We start from the raw sequence: 14142 nt of genomic DNA, 5'->3' as shown, positions 1-14142 counted from the left end.
TTAGAAATCCGGATTTTCAAACCCCACTACCATGAGTTATAGAACTCTAATGAGAAAATTTTCTTGAGAAAAAATATTTTTCATATGATTATAAACATGATGTGTAAGATTAAAATGTTTTGATTTTTGAAAGTTTAATTGAAATTGAATTTTTACAAAACTAGTTTGAATTTTGAAAAACCGTTTTCACTTTCAAACTTGAAAATATTTTGTCATCCAAATCAAATAAATTTTCAAAATGTTTTCAAAACTATATCTATATCACATATGTTCAAAATCTATATGCTCTTGAAAATTTGAGTGGGAGGTCTCCTTGTAGACAAGCCGAAAAATAAAAAGATGTGTAATCTCAAACTTTCAAGTGTTCGAGTGAGTTGAAGTTCACACTTCCCTCACGCACTTTCCCGAAATAGAAAATAGGAAAAGATCGAGTATGTACCTTATGCCTTTATGCACTAATACTGCTCTGAACATGTCGATCTAGGATTCTCTTCTAGTTGTCCGCTCTGTCGCTCTCTAACTAGGAAATTTGTTTCCGAACTTATAAGAGTCGATGAACCATCTCCAAAAACTAAGTGGGAGGGTTATATTCGTTGTTTGTAACCCGCGATCCCCAACACTAATGAAAGATGCAATAACGTGGGACTAAGAGCCGCTCTTGCGACCCTCACTTAAATGTGAGTACTCCAAGGCGTTATTGCTTCGATCATTGCTCAATGAGCTACGTCCGAGAGTGATGCAATGATGACAAGGCCTCCCCTTGGGGGATTGTTTTTCAAAGCTGATCTTTTGGACTAAGTGGTTGGTTACACACTTAGGCTCAATCCCTAGTAATCCACCCTTGAGACTCTGCGAAAGGATATGAGTGATCAAACCAATTTACAAGGTGGCTAGTCAAAGCTGATGTATTGACATCTTGGCTAAGCATTAATGATGTGTCATTTACTTATAAATGGAGATTTTTTGCGGCCTTCTCTTGAGGGAGTAAATTATCGTTTGGTTTATAACACCTTTGGATTTTACAAAAGTCTTAACAAACTTAAATCCTAAACCAAAGACTAATCATAAACTTGTTTCAACTTATATAGGCAATATGTCTCTCAACCATCTCTCAATCTTTCTTTCCTCGATCAAACTCGAAAACGAAAACTACGTAGATTTGAAACGTAACCTCGACATAATACCTACCGTTACCAAGCACAAATGGGTACTCACCACCCCGTGTCCTCCTCTAACGAATGATGATTCAACTCAAGAGGACAATGACGCCTTAGCGGCCTGGCTTCGATCCGATGAGATTGTGAGGTACTATATCTTGGCATCTATGAACAATATGCTGAAAGAGCAACATCGTAACTTCGAGACTGCCGCTGACATGCTCTACAATCTCCTTGAGATGTTTGGAGGGCAAAGGCGTCAAACAAGGCTACAAGCAGTCCGACAGTTTATGAACTGTCATATGCAGGCTAGGACTCCTATTGGAGACTTCATGATACTGATCATTAGTTTTCTGAATAAAATGGAAATCCTAGGATCTGAGATTGATGGGAAGAATATCATAGATATGATCTTAGAAACTCTCCCCTCATCTCTTGATACCTCCAAGATGAACTACTTCATAAACAAGCTAGAGTACACTGTGACCAAGCTTATGAAGGGACTTCACACTGCTGTAGGTCTCACTAAGAGAAAGAGGAATCAAGGAGAGGCACATGCTACTGAGCAAAAAGCCTCCGCCTCTGGAACTAAGAACAAACCTTACAAAGCCGATAAAAAGAACTGTCCTGCCTATCCCAAAGCAAAGGAACATAGTATTGTACTAGTTACCGAAGCATGCTTAGTAGCTGATAATGTATCAACGTGGATTCTTGACTCCGCTGCTACTAACCATATTTGTTGTTCCTTGAATGGTTTCAAGAAAACCAAAAGCTTAGAGGAAGGCGAGTTCTGTTTCAAATGGGGTGATGGGAGCCTGGTGTCCGCGAAGGCTGTGGGATCAGTGACGCTGTCTTTTGAAGACCGCACTTTAAACTTGAATAATGTTTATTTTGTTCCTACCTTTGGGAAGAACTTAATATCCGTTGCTCGTCTTCGTGAGCAAGATTATTGTTTAAAGTTCATTAAGAATGGAATTCGTATTTCGTTTCCTGATAATTCTTTTGTCACTGATGCATGTATGAAGAATGCTCTTTTTTACATCTATCCCACTCAACCTTCTCATTTAGACACCGAAATAGATAACGATCTAATTAGGGAGCCAAAGAGGATCAAACTTTCTGAATCCTCCGATCTAACAAAATCAACATACCTCTGGCACTTAAGACTTGGTCATATCAGTCTAGATAGGATTAAGAGACTTGTGAGGGATGGTCCACTCCAAGCCTCTGCATTAGGTTCACTACCTACTTGTGAATCCTGTATAGAAGGAAAAATGACTAAGCGACCTTTCTCCGATAAGGGTCGAAGAGCCACTGAGTTGCTGGAACTAATACATTCTGATGTATGTGGTCCGCTCAACCAACAGGCACGTGGAGGATACGAATACTTCGTTACCTTCACTGATGATTACTCAAGATATGGGTTTGTCTATTTGCTTAAACACAAATCCGAGACCTTTAACGTATTTAAGGTCTTTAGGGCTTTAGTGGAAAAGCAAACTGGCAAAGTGATCAAAACCCTTCGATCTGATCGAGGTGGTGAGTATATGTCTGGAGAGTTCGATGACTTTCTTAAAGAAGAATGTATCGCTTCTCAGCTTACCGCACCTGGCACACCTCAACAAAACGGAGTGTCAGAGAGAAGAAACCGAACTCTTATGGAGATGGTTAGATCAATGATGAGTTACTCATCACTCCCGCTTTCCTTTTGGGGATATGTCCTTGAAACAGCCGCCTATATTCTGAACCAAGTTCCGTCCAAAACGGTTCCTGGTACTCCTTATGAACGATGGACTGGCCGTAAAGTGAATCTTGGCCGCATCCGAATTTGGGGTTGCCCTGCACACGTGCTGAGGCAAAAGACTAGCAAGTTGGCTAGTAGGTCAGAATTGTGCCTGTTTGTAGGATATCCGAAGGAAACCAAAGGTTTTACTTTCTATAGTCCCGAGGACGATAAGACTTTCGTTAGCACGAATGCTCGTTTCCTTGAGGAGGACTTTATGAAGGATGCAAAACCTAGAAGCAAAATTGTGCTTGAAGAAAAGTTGGGTGAGGAAGCTTCTACCTCATCTGTAAGAACTGTTCTTACCCCAACTGAAACACAACCTAACTCATCAGAATCTCGTCAAGTAGTACTTAGACGTAGTGGGAGGGCTACTCAAAAGCCTGACAGGTATATGTCTTATGGAGACTCTCTTGTAGCCGTCTCCGACATGGATGACCCTGTTTCCTATAGCCAAGCAATGGCTTGTTCTGAATCAAACCTTTGGCTTGACGCCATGAAAGTTGAAATGCACTCGATGTATGTCAACAATGTCTGGAAAGTTGTAGACCTTCCTGAAGGGATTAAACCCGTAGGGTGTAAGTGGATATACAAGAAGAAAAGGGGTCCTGATGGGAACGTCGAGACGTTCAAAGCACGACTTGTGGCGAAGGGTTATACCCAACAAGAAGGGATTGACTATGAAGAAACCTTCTCGCCAGTCGTGATGCTTAAATCCATCCGCATACTCCTATCCATAGCTCCAGCTCTCGACTATGAGATCTGGCAAATGGATGTCAAGACAGCCTTTCTGAATGGCAATCTTGACGAGCGCATTTACATGGCTCAACCAGACGGTTTCGTGGATAAAGGTTCAAGAGACCAAGGTTTGTGAGTTGCTTAAATCCATTTATGGACTAAAGCAAGCATCTAGGTCATGGAATATTAGATTCGATGAAACTGTAAAGAGCTTCGGCTTTGAACAGTCAATATATGAGCCTTGTGTTTACAAGTTAATACACGAAGGCAAAGTTGTGTTTCTGGTACTATATGTCGATGATATACTACTCATTGGTAATGACGTGGGTAAGTTATCTGAGGTTAAGGTCTAGCTGGCAAAGTAATTCGATATGAAGGATCTAGGAGAAGCCGCATACATTCTGGGAATCCAAATCTTTCGAGATAGGAAAAACCGGACCCTGTCGCTCTCTCAAGCATCTTATATTGATAAGGTGATGGATCGCTTCTCGATGCAAGACTGCAAGAGGGGTCAAACACCCTTTAGGCATGGAGTTTCACTCTCTAAGGACCAGTCTCCCAAGACTGCACAAGAGATTGAAGACATGAGGAAGATTCCTTACGCCTCTGCCGTAGGAAGCCTCATGTATGCTATGTTTTGCACTAGACCTTATATATGTTTCGCCGTTGGCGTAGTTAGCCGTTTCCAATCTAACCCTGGACCCGAGCACTGGATTGCTGTTAAGCATGTTCTTAAGTATCTTCGAAGAACTAGGAACTTGATGCTTACATACTCAGGTACTGACCTGACTATGACGGGATATACCGACTCCGATTTTCAAGCGGATAAGGATTCCAGGAAATCCACTTCGGGATCCGTGTTCATCCTTAATGGTGGAGCTGTTGTGTGGAGAAGTATTAAGCAATCTTGCATTGCTGACTCCACAATGGAAGCAGAATATGTGGCTGCTTGTGAAGCATCCAAAGAGGCTGTTTGGCTTAGAAAGTTCCTTAAGTATTTGGAAGTTGTTCCAAATGTCGACGAGCCCATGACCCTTTATTGTGATAATAGTGGGGCTGTCGCTAACTCAAAGGAACCTAGAAGCCATAAGCGCTCTAAGCATATTGAGAGGAAATACCATTTGATTCGAGAGATCGCGCAACGTGGAGACGTGGAGGTGAAGTAGATCTCTGGAAGATCCATTCACCAAGGCCCTAGCGAACATGGTCTTCGACCAACTTCGAGAGGGATTAGGCATGTAGGACTACTCACATCTTCTTTGAGTCAAGTGGGAGTTTGTTGTCAATGGTGCCCACAAGAAGAGTAGTAGTGTCTATTTATGTACATTTGATGTCATATAGTCTTACGAAGACTCTTGCTTGTAATTGCCTATTCATTCATTAATAAAGTTGAAACGTTCATTCATTCTTTCCTTGTTTGAAGCTTTATGATAAAACCTTAGTCTTTTAGTCCATAAACAAACTTAACAACTTACGAAGAGACAAATGTAGATTTGCATGAATAAACTCTTCGTAGTTTGCTTAAAACGATATATTTGCAATCTAAGGGTCAAAGGACTATTGACCTCAGTATGATTGTTAGAAGAATCTATGATGTCTGGTTATGAGGCATTGAGAGTTGGGGACTCTATAGTTCTTCTAGGTATCTTCCGAAGGTACTGAATTGACCAGTGCACTTCTAGAGACAATATAAGAACAAACCATTTAACCTCTTATGTCTCGAAGTCACTATGTATGAATTGCATCATGCTTACCTTAATCCTGAAATGAGACATGCCATTTCACACCTTAGTATTCTCATTTGAGAAAGTCAAAGTTCGGACTCACTATGTGATTCCGAACAAGGCCTATTGGTGAAGTACTAAGTTGTGAGTCTATCATGAGTAACTTTGTGAAGTTCTCATAGATATGGAATTCATGTACAAGATTGCTGAAATGCAATGTATGTCACCTCATGCTTTGTTCCTTGGAGTGTGAATAAATGAACTGGCCAGTGTCCAAATTGAGTCCTGACTCTTTTGGATGAAACAATGTGACTTGTTAGCTCCTCGTCAATACATTGTTTCTAACTTATTCACAAGCGACAAAGGAGTTGAGGAAATAACAGCTAGAAGGGTAAAATGGTAATTTAGTAAATCCCGACTAGCTGATGACATTCATGAAGGGTAAACATAGATAATATTCAGTGGATCCGCTCATCGTAATTAAGTCGAATTCTTGAGTAGAAAATAAATTCATTTGAACCGAGAGATTTTCAGTGTCAGCTCTTTAGTGGAGTCAGTTGGCATTAAGCTAAACTTGGAAAAGGTTTGTGAACTTTTGAGTCCAAGTGTTTAGCTCAAGCTTTGTTCATTTGGGTCCATGAGGTCACTGTCACGAATCACATCGATAGGAATAGTTAAACTGGAAGCTAAGTCAAAACAAGAACGAAAATTGTCGAAAGGGTATTTTTGTCTTTTGAGACATAAGGATGAAATGGATGTCAATAAATTTTGACAAGTTCATTTGATGACTTAATGTCACTCGGCCATAATATGATTAATTGGGCCTTGTGAATTAATTTCGTTTCATAAGAATTTTATTGAAAATTCTTAATGGGCTTTTCTCATATTGTTATGAACAAATGAAGAAGCTTCTAGAAGCTCCTTCTAGATGAGGATAGGCGCCCAAGTACCCAAGGAAAAGAGAGATTATTTTGTGCATAAATGTATCAAGATACTTGCCAAAAGAAAAAGAGGAAACAAATCTCCTCCATGAGGAAAGTAGATGTTCGGCCAAACAAGCCAAGACTAAGTCAAAGGCAAGGCATGGAATAAAAGAGGAAACTAATCCCTTGGGGATGTGTTTGATGTAGGCGCCCATTTAGGGGATTTGGGCAATAAAAGATTGCTCAAAAAGGCTTGGAAAATAAGAGGAAACTACTTCCTTCCAAGGCCAACCCTTCTCCTATAAATAGGACCCTCATTCCTCTCATTCCATTCATCCCACACAAGTTAGAGATTGAGAGACTCTCTCTCTAGAACTTGTGGCCGAAAATCCTCTCTCTCTCTCTCTAGTTTATTTTCGATTTTTTCTTGTCTTGGCACCTAGGTCCTCACTCGACCTAGTGTTTAGCTCTGCGACTTCAAGACTTGTTCTTAAGTCGTAGTGTTTAAAAGTGCCCACTCACTGATTCCTTCTTTTCGAGTGATTTAGTGATAGAAACTTTCGTGGTTGCTCGAGGTGCCGAGGAAAGGAAGAGAGACATGCTGCGAGGGGAGACGAGCGTTGCAAACTTTCCACAAGCTTCTTCAAAGTTCAAGCTTCAAGAAAGGTTAGTAAACTTCTAGCTCATATTGGTTTTTAATTACATGTACTTGCACTTGTCTAGGTTAGTAAAAACTGTTTTACTTGTAAAAGAAAATTTTTAAAATTCCGCCGCTTACCGAAGCGTTAATTATTTTCTCAAACCCTAGATCAATTCCAACAAATGGTATCAGAGCTATGGTCAAAGATATGCATGTACATGATTTTAAAATTATGAGCTTGAAAATCGTTTTCGAAAGTTTACTAATTTTGTGACAAGTTAGAATTGTAATCTTAGATTTTTTTTTAATTTAATGCTCTTGCCTTTAAATTAAAAAGCATGTTGATTTTCTATGAGTTTGGGATGTTTTTAAAACACATTAGAATCAGTTCTAAAAGTTTTTAATTTTTTATATTGAAAAACGTGTTTTAAAGGTTTGAGAAATTTCGGTAAATTTTGTGACTAGTTACTTTGTCTTTCTAGTTTCTTTTATTTACCGTATTCGTTTTGTGCTTGTTGTTATTTCTTTTATTCTATGTTATTACCCTGCTAATAAAACACAAATAAAATCTTTAAACAAAATCTTAAAACGTTCCGTTACACTTGATTCTTTTTCGCACCTAAATAGGACCAAGCTTTAATTTATTTCTTTTTCTTCGAGCTGGAGTAAACCCACATTAAAAGTGCTCAGAAATCTAAATTTAATGATTCCTAAATCAAATTAAAGCTATGTCTGTCCTCTGTCCAATGCCACCGGTTTCGGCTGAAAAGGACATCGGAGCCGCCAGATATGGTGATTTTACTCCGAGGTGCGCGGCTGTCTGAAACTCCAGTTTTTTAGAAATCCGGATTTTCAAACCCCACTACCATGAGTTATAGAACTCTAATGAGAAAATTTTCTTGAGAAAAAATGTTTTTCATATGATTATAAACATGATGTGTAAGATTAAAATGTTTTGATTTTTGAAAGTTTAATTGAAATTGAATTTTTACAAAACTAGTTTGAATTTTGAAAAACCGTTTTCACTTTCAAACTTGAAAATATTTTGTCATCCAAATCAAATAAATTTTCAAAATGTTTTCAAAACTATATCTATATCACATATGTTCAAAATCTATATGCTCTTGAAAATTTGAGTGGGAGGTCTCCTTGTAGACAAGCCGAAAAATAAAAAGATGTGTAATCTCAAACTTTCAAGTGTTCGAGTGAGTTGAAGTTCACACTTCCCTCACGCACTTTCCCGAAATAGAAAATAGGAAAAGATCGAGTATGTACCTTATGCCTTTATGCACTAATACTGCTCTGAACATGTCGATCTAGGATTCTCTTCTAGTTGTCCGCTCTGTCGCTCTCTAACTAGGAAATTTGTTTCCGAACTTATAAGAGTCGATGAACCATCTCCAAAAACTAAGTGGGACGGTTATATTCGTTGTTTGTAACCCGCGATCCCCAACACTAATGAAAGATGCAATAACGTGGGACTAAGAGCCGCTCTTGCGACCCTCACTTAAATGTGAGTACTCCAAGGCGTTATTGCTTCGATCATTGCTCAATGAGCTACGTCCGAGAGTGATGCAATGATGACAAGGCCTCCCCTTGGGGGATTGTTTTTCAAAGCTGATCTTTTGGACTAAGTGGTTGGTTACACACTTAGGCTCAATCCCTAGTAATCCACCCTTGAGACTCTGCGAAAGGATATGAGTGATCAAACCAATTTACAAGGTGGCTAGTCAAAGCTGATGTATTGACATCTTGGCTAAGCATTAATGATGTGTCATTTACTTATAAATGGAGATTTTTTGCGGCCTTCTCTTGAGGGAGTAAATTATCGTTTGGTTTATAACACCTTTGGATTTTACAAAAGTCTTAACAAACTTAAATCCTAAACCAAAGACTAATCATAAACTTGTTTCAACTTATATAGGCAATATGTCTCTCAACCATCTCTCAATCTTTCTTTCCTCGATCAAACTCGAAAACGAAAACTACGTAGATTTGAAACGTAACCTCGACATAATACCTACCGTTACCAAGCACAAATGGGTACTCACCACCCCGTGTCCTCCTCTAACGAATGATGATTCAACTCAAGAGGACAATGACGCCTTAGCGGCCTGGCTTCGATCCGATGAGATTGTGAGGTACTATATCTTGGCATCTATGAACAATATGCTGAAAGAGCAACATCGTAACTTCGAGACTGCCGCTGACATGCTCTACAATCTCCTTGAGATGTTTGGAGGGCAAAGGCGTCAAACAAGGCTACAAGCAGTCCGACAGTTTATGAACTGTCATATGCAGGCTAGGACTCCTATTGGAGACTTCATGATACTGATCATTAGTTTTCTGAATAAAATGGAAATCCTAGGATCTGAGATTGATGGGAAGAATATCATAGATATGATCTTAGAAACTCTCCCCTCATCTCTTGATACCTCCAAGATGAACTACTTCATAAACAAGCTAGAGTACACTGTGACCAAGCTTATGAAGGGACTTCACACTGCTGTAGGTCTCACTAAGAGAAAGAGGAATCAAGGAGAGGCACATGCTACTGAGCAAAAAGCCTCCGCCTCTGGAACTAAGAACAAACCTTACAAAGCCGATAAAAAGAACTGTCCTGCCTATCCCAAAGCAAAGGAACATAGTATTGTACTAGTTACCGAAGCATGCTTAGTAGCTGATAATGTATCAACGTGGATTCTTGACTCTGCTGCTACTAACCATATTTGTTGTTCCTTGAATGGTTTCAAGAAAACCAAAAGCTTAGAGGAAGGCGAGTTCTGTTTCAAATGGGGTGATGGGAGCCTGGTGTCCGCGAAGGCTGTGGGATCAGTGACGCTGTCTTTTGAAGACCGCACTTTAAACTTGAATAATGTTTATTTTGTTCCTACCTTTGGGAAGAACTTAATATCCGTTGCTCGTCTTCGTGAGCAAGATTATTGTTTAAAGTTCATTAAGAATGGAATTCGTATTTCGTTTCCTGATAATTCTTTTGTCACTGATGCATGTATGAAGAATGCTCTTTTTTACATCTATCCCACTCAACCTTCTCATTTAGACACCGAAATAGATAACGATCTAATTAGGGAGCCAAAGAGGATCAAACTTTCTGAATCCTCCGATCTAACAAAATCAACATACCTCTGGCACTTAAGACTTGGTCATATCAGTCTAGATAGGATTAAGAGACTTGTGAGGGATGGTCCACTCCAAGCCTCTGCATTAGGTTCACTACCTACTTGTGAATCCTGTATAGAAGGAAAAATGACTAAGCGACCTTTCTCCGATAAGGGTCGAAGAGCCACTGAGTTGCTGGAACTAATACATTCTGATGTATGTGGTCCGCTCAACCAACAGGCACGTGGAGGATACGAATACTTCGTTACCTTCACTGATGATTACTCAAGATATGGGTTTGTCTATTTGCTTAAACACAAATCCGAGACCTTTAACGTATTTAAGGTCTTTAGGGCTTTAGTGGAAAAGCAAACTGGCAAAGTGATCAAAACCCTTCGATCTGATCGAGGTGGTGAGTATATGTCTGGAGAGTTCGATGACTTTCTTAAAGAAGAATGTATCGCTTCTCAGCTTACCGCACCTGGCACACCTCAACAAAACGGAGTGTCAGAGAGAAGAAACCGAACTCTTATGGAGATGGTTAGATCAATGATGAGTTACTCATCACTCCCGCTTTCCTTTTGGGGATATGTCCTTGAAACAGCCGCCTATATTCTGAACCAAGTTCCGTCCAAAACGGTTCCTGGTACTCCTTATGAACGATGGACTGGCCGTAAAGTGAATCTTGGCCGCATCCGAATTTGGGGTTGCCCTGCACACGTGCTGAGGCAAAAGACTAGCAAGTTGGCTAGTAGGTCAGAATTGTGCCTGTTTGTAGGATATCCGAAGGAAACCAAAGGTTTTACTTTCTATAGTCCCGAGGACGATAAGACTTTCGTTAGCACGAATGCTCGTTTCCTTGAGGAGGACTTTATGAAGGATGCAAAACCTAGAAGCAAAATTGTGCTTGAAGAAAAGTTGGGTGAGGAAGCTTCTACCTCATCTGTAAGAACTGTTCTTACCCCAACTGAAACACAACCTAACTCATCAGAATCTCGTCAAGTAGTACTTAGACGTAGTGGGAGGGCTACTCAAAAGCCTGACAGGTATATGTCTTATGGAGACTCTCTTGTAGCCGTCTCCGACATGGATGACCCTGTTTCCTATAGCCAAGCAATGGCTTGTTCTGAATCAAACCTTTGGCTTGACGCCATGAAAGTTGAAATGCACTCGATGTATGTCAACAATGTCTGGAAAGTTGTAGACCTTCCTGAAGGGATTAAACCCGTAGGGTGTAAGTGGATATACAAGAAGAAAAGGGGTCCTGATGGGAACGTCGAGACGTTCAAAGCACGACTTGTGGCGAAGGGTTATACCCAACAAGAAGGGATTGACTATGAAGAAACCTTCTCGCCAGTCGTGATCCTTAAATCCATCCGCATACTCCTATCCATAGCTCCAGCTCTCGACTATGAGATCTGGCAAATGGATGTCAAGACAGCCTTTCTGAATGGCAATCTTGACGAGCGCATTTACATGGCTCAACCAGACGGTTTCGTGGATAAAGGTTCAAGAGACCAAGGTTTGTGAGTTGCTTAAATCCATTTATGGACTAAAGCAAGCATCTAGGTCATGGAATATTAGATTCGATGAAACTGTAAAGAGCTTCGGCTTTGAACAGTCAATATATGAGCCTTGTGTTTACAAGTTAATACACGAAGGCAAAGTTGTGTTTCTGGTACTATATGTCGATGATATACTACTCATTGGTAATGACGTGGGTAAGTTATCTGAGGTTAAGGTCTAGCTGGCAAAGTAATTCGATATGAAGGATCTAGGAGAAGCCGCATACATTCTGGGAATCCAAATCTTTCGAGATAGGAAAAACCGGACCCTGTCGCTCTCTCAAGCATCTTATATTGATAAGGTGATGGATCGCTTCTCGATGCAAGACTGCAAGAGGGGTCAAACACCCTTTAGGCATGGAGTTTCACTCTCTAAGGACCAGTCTCCCAAGACTGCACAAGAGATTGAAGACATGAGGAAGATTCCTTACGCCTCTGCCGTAGGAAGCCTCATGTATGCTATGTTTTGCACTAGACCTTATATATGTTTCGCCGTTGGCGTAGTTAGCCGTTTCCAATCTAACCCTGGACCCGAGCACTGGATTGCTGTTAAGCATGTTCTTAAGTATCTTCGAAGAACTAGGAACTTGATGCTTACATACTCAGGTACTGACCTGACTATGACGGGATATACCGACTCCGATTTTCAAGCGGATAAGGATTCCAGGAAATCCACTTCGGGATCCGTGTTCATCCTTAATGGTGGAGCTGTTGTGTGGAGAAGTATTAAGCAATCTTGCATTGCTGACTCCACAATGGAAGCAGAATATGTGGCTGCTTGTGAAGCATCCAAAGAGGCTGTTTGGCTTAGAAAGTTCCTTAAGTATTTGGAAGTTGTTCCAAATGTCGACGAGCCCATGACCCTTTATTGTGATAATAGTGGGGCTGTCGCTAACTCAAAGGAACCTAGAAGCCATAAGCGCTCTAAGCATATTGAGAGGAAATACCATTTGATTCGAGAGATCGCGCAACGCGGAGACGTGGAGGTGAAGTAGATCTCTGGAAGATCCATTCACCAAGGCCCTAGCGAACATGGTCTTCGACCAACTTCGAGAGGGATTAGGCATGTAGGACTACTCACATCTTCTTTGAGTCAAGTGGGAGTTTGTTGTCAATGGTGCCCACAAGAAGAGTAGTAGTGTCTATTTATGTACATTTGATGTCATATAGTCTTACGAAGACTCTTGCTTGTAATTGTTCATTCATTAATAAAGTTGAAACGTTCATTCAATCTTCCTTGTCTGAAGCTTTATGATAAAACCATAGTCTTTTAGTCCATAAACAAACTTAACAACTTACGAAGAGACAAATGTAGATTTGCATGAACAAACTCTTCGTAGTTTGCTTAAAACGATATATTCGCAATCTTAGGGTCAAAGGACTATTGACCTCAGTATGATTGTTAGAAGAATCTATGATGTCTGGTTATGAGGCATTGAGAGTTAGGAACTCTATAGTTCTTCTAGGTATCTTCCGAAGGTACTGAATTGACCAGTGCACTTCTAGAGACAATATAAGAACAAACCATTTAACCTCTTATGTCTCGAAGTCACTATGTATGAATTGCATCATGCTTACCTTAATCCTGAAATGAGACATGCCATTTCACACCTTAGTATTCTCATTTGAGAAAGTCAAAGTTCGGACTCACTATGTGATTCCGAACAAGGCCTATTGGTGAAGTACTAAGTTGTGAGTCTATCATGAGTAACTTTGTGAAGTTCTCATAGATATGGAATTCATGTACAAGATTGCTGAAATGCAATGTATGTCACCTCATGCTTTGTTCCTTGGAGTGTGAATAAATGAACTGGCCAGTGTCCAAATTGAGTCCTGACTCTTTTGGATGAAACAATGTGACTTGTTAGCTCCTCGTCAATACATTGTTTCTAACTTATTCACAAGCGACAAAGGAGTTGAGGAAATAACAGCTAGAAGGGTAAAATGGTAATTTAGTAAATCCCGACTAGCTGATGACATTCATGAAGGGTAAACATAGATAATATTCAGTGGATCCGCTCATCGTAATTAAGTCGAATTCTTGAGTAGAAAATAAATTCATTTGAACCGAGAGATTTTCAGTGTCAGCTCTTTAGTGGAGTCAGTTGGCATTAAGCTAAACTTGGAAAAGGTTTGTGAACTTTTGAGTCCAAGTGTTTAGCTCAAGCTTTGTTCATTTGGGTCCATGAGGTCACTGTCACGAATCACATCGATAGGAATAGTTAAACTGGAAGCTAAGTCAAAACAAGAACGAAAATTGTCGAAAGGGTATTTTTGTCTTTTGAGACATAAGGATGAAATGGATGTCAATAAATTTTGACAAGTTCATTTGATGACTTAATGTCACTCGGCCATAATATGATTAATTGGGCCTTGTGAATTAATTTCGTTTCATAAGAATTTTATTGAAAATTCTTAATGGGCTTTTCTCATATTGTTATGAACAAATGAAGAAGCTTCTAGAAGCTCCTTCTAGATGAGGATAGGCGCCC

Source organism: Urtica dioica, chromosome 3, assembly GCF_054948205.1.
Source record: "Urtica dioica subsp. dioica isolate 48M chromosome 3, U.dioica_male_clone48M_v1_H2, whole genome shotgun sequence".
NCBI classification, from domain to species: Eukaryota; Viridiplantae; Streptophyta; class Magnoliopsida; order Rosales; family Urticaceae; genus Urtica; species Urtica dioica.
Note: the sequence above shows the minus strand (reverse complement) of the source record.